Source organism: Gossypium raimondii, chromosome 2 (assembly GCF_025698545.1).
Source record: "Gossypium raimondii isolate GPD5lz chromosome 2, ASM2569854v1, whole genome shotgun sequence".
Lineage (NCBI taxonomy): Eukaryota > Viridiplantae > Streptophyta > Magnoliopsida > Malvales > Malvaceae > Gossypium > Gossypium raimondii.
Genome location: NC_068566.1, coordinates 28,841,508 through 28,848,299, shown reverse-complemented (window position 1 = coordinate 28,848,299; position 6,792 = coordinate 28,841,508). Strand labels below are relative to the sequence as shown.

The window sequence follows — 6,792 nt, the reverse complement described above, 5'->3', positions numbered from 1 at the left end:
AATTTAGCCCTCAATTTTACATATTCTATCACTTTAGTCTTGATTCTTAAAATTTTAAAAAATTTAAAATAAAAATTTATTTAAAAGTTCTTTTTAATAAAAATATTTATAAATAAATGAATATTTTGTCTCATTTTCTAACATGAAATTTATTTATTAAAATAATAAATTTAAAAATAAAATAAAATATTATAAGTAAATACCATCATGTTCAGATTAGGTCAAAAACTACAACCTAAGGTCGAAAAGGCCCAAAAAGAGTTTATTGCGTTTAAGGTTGTGCTTGAAGGCGAGCATGATTGGGGATATATGGGTGAGGATAAGGTCTTGGATACCTAGTAGGTTAAAGGCCATACTGGAAACTCCACAACCAATTCCTAGCTCGATGGCGTGATGATGGAAGATGTGGAAATCAAGGAGTTTAAAGTTAGGGTTATTGGTGCCAATTGTTGTGGCTGAAGATGGTGCTTGGAAACTTTGACAAGGACTAAGGAGAAATGTCAAATGTATAAAAAAATATTATTTCCAAAATAATCTAAAAAAAAAAGAGAAAAGAGTTGATTTTGTTTAAGTCTTGTTTATGGGTTTTTTTAAAAAAAATATTTATAATAGTATTGTTTTAATAAATAAATTTTATGTAAAGAAAAAGAAAAGAAAAAGAAAAAGAAAAATTCATTTATTTATAATTTTGTATGTATTTTTATAAATTCTTGTTTATTTTATTGAAAAATTTAAAAAAATAAAAATCAAATATTTTTATTTCTTTTAATTTATATTTTGAATATTTAAGAAACAAGACTAAATTGATGAATATGTAAAGTTAAAGGCTAAATTTGTTGAATTTTTAGAATTATGACTAAATTGATAGAATATGTAAATATTGGAGGTTAAATTTATTATCATGCCAATAAAAAAATTAAAAGGATTCTAACGTGAGTTTTGTTTTCTTGGCCTAATAACCAATCTAACTCTCCAATATTTACACATTCTATCAATTTGAATTTATATCTAAAAAATTCAACAAATTTAGCTCACAATGTTAACAAGGTTTGTAAATTTAGTCCTGATTATAAATATATTTAAAATATTTTAAAAATAATAAATGTTGAATATTAAAAATTTTAAAAAGTAAATATAAAAATATTTTAAAAATTTTTATACAAAAAATGACTTTCAGACCAAAAATTTTTAGAACCGAATCAGTGGTTGAACCGATCGGACCATCAATTTTCGATTCAACTAGTTGAACCACTAGTATTTAAATAAATAAAATTATGAAACTGATAGAAAATTATAAATATTAAAGTGGAAACTGGGAAGTTTGGAAGGTTCAATCTTTTATTCCTTTATATTTTAATCTATAAAAAATGCAGTACAACTTTCTCTTGTGACTTTTCGATTATGCTAATAAATTTATTTTATCGGGAATAATAAATTAATTAGCTGTACAACTCTTTCCCAAAATCTTTTTTTTTTTCTCAAACCTTTCAAACTCCAAATCTCTACTCATTTTTTTTCAAACCATTCGAATCTTTTTTCTACACGTTTCTTTGCTTCTCACCTGTTCATCATTCAAACAAAGAAGAAGCCAAAGGAATCACATTAGAAACTGTTTGGTCTTTCTAGTTTCTGTCAGATTAGTTTTTATTTTATTTTATTTTGATGGCTCGGTTGGTTGATATTTTGTAATGGCTGTTCTTTTTTCGGATTGATGAAATTTTACCAGTTCACAGTTGATGGTTCAATAATAGTTTAAAATGGCTCTTGATAAAAACGGTTTAATTACTATTTTCGAACTGGTTTGTGAGCTGATTTAAACAACATTACTTTTAACAATATCTTCCACTTGTTTTTTTTTATTCAACTGACGAAATTAGAAATATAAAATGTTTTAGCCTTGACTCGAAATCTCTCTCCAATGCTTGAGCTAGAAATGATGAAGGCATGATAACACTAGAGTTTAAAATTAGTACTATCTCTGTAGCAAATAGTAAGGTTGTCGTCAACTCAACCATTGTTTTGGGTTTATTAATTTGTAAGTTTTTCACATGTTTAGTTGATGAGAAATTATTACGGTGACAAGAAAAAATAAATATAAATTTTAAAACTTTTAAAATTTAACATTTAAAATATTTCAATTAAAATTAAAATAAGAAATTTTGTAAACATTGAGCATTAAATTTGTTGAATTTTTAGATTTAGAATAAAATTAATAGAATGTAAAAATATTGGAGAGCTAAATTTGCTATTAGGCCAATAAAAAAGCCCATGTTAGACCTTCATTACTAAGTTAATGGCAAAAGTGATTACAATATTTTATTTCAAAAATTGAGTAATTAAATTGAAAAAAATTTAATAGTTGGGTGATTAAAATAAAACAAACTAAATAATTGAGTGGCTATTCTTGTACTTTACATAATATTTATTACTTTTTTCTAGGTAAATCAAATTGGGTTTTATTATACAAAAGAAAATAAAAACGTGACAAACACCAAGTCCAACAGTAGCCAAACACAAAACAATCGACAACCCAAATATGGGCCCAAAACCTATCCAAAACTAATAACAAAAAAAGAAAAATAAGGAGAAAAAATAAAGAAATACTAAAAGATGTGCACCACCGTTTCGTTGCCCAATCAAAAACCTTCTAGATGCTCATCCTAACAACAATCAATCACTCTCCATTTCTAAACAGTTTCATTATCAGAAAAAGCCTCTATCTTCGCCAAAACTACACAGAATACAACTTTCCTCCCAAAAGACTTCCAAAACAGTTTGCCCTTCCTTAATTTGGTTCCCTCGTCTTCTTCGCAGCAAAATGACTTCTTGCAAAGGATGAAACACTCCCCACCAGGTAAAACTCCTCACTCCTTTTCAAAGATTCTATTGCAAAAGTATGGGCTAGTCCATTAGTCGATCTAGGAACATGTTTGAAAGTGATTGCTTGAAAACATCCTTTTAGCTGACGAAAATTCTGAATGTAAGCCCCTATATGTGATTTATCTTGATATTGGGATTGAAATTTTTGAATAATGGTTAATTCATCTCCTCGACTTCTACCTCCTACCACCCGTTCTCTAACCCCAATCGCATCGCTCGATGACTAGCGATGGCTTCAGCTGCGAAAGCTGAGGGAAGCCCCTCGTGGTTCTCCGACTTTGAAACCAGTACTTCCCTCTCAGCATCTCTCGCAACAATACATGAGGCCGACCTATTCCTCTGTCTGTCATAAGTTCCATCGAAATTAATTTTGATGATAGTTCCCATGGGTTGCTTCCATTCTACCGCCTCTTTTGCCTTGGTAAGTGTTCTCATCTCAAGCTCATTTAATTAAGAAATGTAACTGACATCTAACCCGGCTATAGATTTCTCAGATACAAACTTTCTTTCATGGACTCTGGTATTTCTATCACGCCAAATTACCCAAAGTGCACAACAAAGAAGACACAGCTCGAGTAAACCACTGATCAAATGCTAGATCCAAATTATTGAGAATATGAAAGAGTATAAACTCTGACCAAACCTCCACTGAAACAACACATATTCGAAAGAGGTGATCAATATTTTTTTCTGCCCTTCCACAACGAGGACAACAAGCTGTATTAACCAATTTTTTGTATTTCATATTAGCCAAAGTAGGTAGATAGTTCCAAGAGCACCTCCAAATTGTAATTTTAATTTTCCCAAGGAGGTTAAGGCCCTATAGCTTTTTTTAGAAATCACTAGTTTCGACTTGTAAAGCATAAGCATTAGGTTCCATAGGATTCCTCTATAATACTTTATAAGCGCTACGGACAGGGAACTCCCCCGAGGCTTCCCCACCCCACGCAAGCATATCCTCTTGGGCCTCAATCGCCAATAGGATACAAAAAATTCTTTGGGCGTCCACCGACGAGATGGTATTAAGAATCTGTTCCCTTTTCCATGTTCTTTGATTTGCATCAATTAATTCTGACACCTTCAAATTAGGCATACTATGAACATCGAAAAGTAACCTATAATTAACACTCCCTGGTATCTAGGCATCATCGGTAATAGATATCTTCTCCCCCAAACCCACCCTCCAACAGCTTCCCGTATTTAAAACACCTCCCGCAACCCATAAACTTTTCCAAGTGTAAGAAGGTGTAACAATCTATTTTCAGTGAAATCAAAATAGTATTTTTGGGACCACAAATCTAATGTAAAAATAATTATTTTATTATTATTTTAATTTCTATGGAATATTAGTAGAGTCATATAAAAATTTTGTTAAGAAATTTTATCGTTTGCATGCTTAATTTGGTAAAAGGACTAAATAGCAAAAAGTGCAAAATTTGAGTTCTATAAGTTAAAGGTACCAAATGGCTATGAAATTAAATGATTAAGGGATTTAAATGGTAATTAGACTATTTTTATATTGAGTGGACATATATGGACACTAAATAGGTGTTTTGCAAGGTTAATAATAAGGTTAAATAAGTAAATAAATATATCATAATTAAAGTAAGAAAATGGTTGTATCATCTTCAAACCTTAGTTTGTTCCACCGGAAGTGAAGAAGAAAGAAAACATTTTAGGGCTTTGAAGTATTCGGTTCAATCTCTATCTTGCATGTAAGTGATTTTTGTCCCGTTCTTAATGATTTTTATGTTTTTGAAATCGTTGTAGCTTAATTTAGCTATCCCATGGACTAATTTGCAAAACTGTTAAAAGGTTAGGGTTTTTCCATGAAGGAATACATGTGGTTTTTGATTTTTTTATGAAAGAAAATGAATCCTAGTTGATTAATAAACAACTTTTGTAAAATGATTTTTGTTGAAAAAGTCAATTAGGGATTTATTTGTAAAATACAAAGTGAAATTGTGAAATAATGAATTGCAAGAGTTGCTATGAGGGTATATGGAATTCAGCTAGCTGTGTATGTGGATGAAATTGCATGAATTTCAATTTACGGGCTTAAGGACTAAATTGTAAATGAATTAAAATAATAGGGGCAAAAGTATAATTTTGAAAAATATGATTTTTGAACTTAATTGAATAGAATGAATATTGAATGGATTGAATTTGATTATTTAGATCAAGTTAAGCCTCGTACGGACTTAGATCGAGGGAAAGATAAAGTGTCGGATTAATCGGTCCTATTTCATCGTTTTTGTGATCGAAATAAGTTTGTAAGTTTAAATAACTTGAATGTATTTGATTTAAATTCTATTATGTTATTTATCATATTATGTTTCGACGGAAAATCCAATGACATTACGACGAATAATGGGCCTCGTTTGAACCTTAGGAATATATAGGATACAAATGACATGTCATTAGGGTTACCATGTTTCGGGTGCTGGTTTTGAACGTCCTACTGATGGCTGAGTTCAGGCATTTGTTGCGGATACTCATCAGCTTGTGTTAACGGCATCGTGTAGCTATATTTTGACTGTTAGCTTGTGTGATCAGACCCATTTATGACTTGTATGAGTGATTACGTAAAGGAAAATGAAAGGAATGGTTTTGAACATGTACGTATTAGTACATTTTGTGTGAGCTTCCCGTGTATCTGATATTATTCTAAGTGGTTCAATAGGTATGTAAAGGGATGGACCGGTAAAGGTTCCAAATGATTTACACTATGAAATTATGGAAATGTATGAAGTATTGATGATCAAAGTATGTATAGCCATTTTATGAAATGTATGAATTCATATGTATTATGATTATGAGATTTATCTTACCTTGTGATGAATTTGGCTAAGTTATGTAATTAAGCACTAACTTCTGTTGTTGGTGATGCTTAGGCTTGTGCCAAGCTTGTGTTGGATTGATTCATGTCTATGTTTAGGATTATGCATTGAAATGGTAAGTATTGTTCATGATTTACGAATTTACTAAACATTATATTCTTACGTCGTTTTCTTTCCTATGTTTTATAGATTATCGGAAGATCGATTGCTTTGGAAGTTCGTCGGAGACCTATCACACTATCCAATGACTATATCGATAGATTTTGATGTTTTGAGTCATGGTTATAATGACATGAATAGGTGAATTATGTTTAATGAAATGGTCATTATATTTGGCTTGTAAATGTGGTATTATGATTGATGAACTTTTGGCATTTTAATGCGTTGATGGTTGTGTTGAGATGGTCAAGTGAATTTATGTTTTGAATGACCAATTTGGTATGTTAAGTTGTGGTTTGACAGATGGTCAATTGTGCTATGGCTTGGTATGAAAATAGGTAGTTGTGTGTGGTTGATTTATGCCCAAATATGTTTATGTTTTGGTTGATTTGATGATTTGTGATTGAGGTGCCTTTAGCATATTGGTTGTATGGATAAATGGTGTAATGATTTAGTCATTGTTGTACATGTTTTAGGTATGTTTTCAAGGTTTGACTATATGTGCAATTGGTTTATGGGATCAGGCTTGATTAGGGTGAAGGAAATGGCTTGAAATTGGCCTATTTCTTGTCCACACGGCCTAAGACACAGGCGTGTGTCTTAGCCGTGTGTGACACACGGCAATGCGACACGGTCGTGTGTTCCCTGTAGGTTTCAAAATGTTGCAAGTCAGACAGTTACACGGCCTAGCACACGGCCTGGCACACGAGCGTGTGAGGCCATTTCGAAAGTTACACGGCCTGGCACACGGGTGTGTGGCTTGGTTGTGTGACCCAAGTCAGAGAGTTACATGGGCACGGACAAGGGCTGGGACACGACCGTATGACTCCTGCAGTGTAAAATTTTCTATCTTTATTTATAAATTTCTAAATGTTTCTAATTTAGTCCCGAATTGTTTTTAAAGTGTTTCTAA

The 6,792-nt window shown here is 31.5% G+C and overlaps 1 long non-coding RNA gene across 5 annotated transcripts; it reads left to right on the top strand.

Moving 5' to 3' along the window:
- Positions 1-2,624: 2,624 nt before the first annotated feature.
- On the top strand, positions 2,625-6,183 carry LOC105788214 (uncharacterized). 5 transcript variants are annotated; one of them, XR_008192974.1, is made up of 4 exons: positions 2,631-3,301; positions 3,366-3,899; positions 5,775-5,835; positions 5,910-6,183. It is a non-coding gene; the product is annotated as an uncharacterized LOC105788214 (long non-coding RNA). The 5 variants fall into 5 exon arrangements; XR_008192977.1 differs by lacking the exon at positions 5,775-5,835 and having other exon boundaries at positions 2,632-3,301; XR_008192970.1 differs by lacking the exons at positions 5,775-5,835; positions 5,910-6,183 and having other exon boundaries at positions 2,633-2,854; positions 3,108-3,301; positions 3,366-3,925.
- The last annotated feature ends 609 nt before the right edge of the window (positions 6,184-6,792 follow it).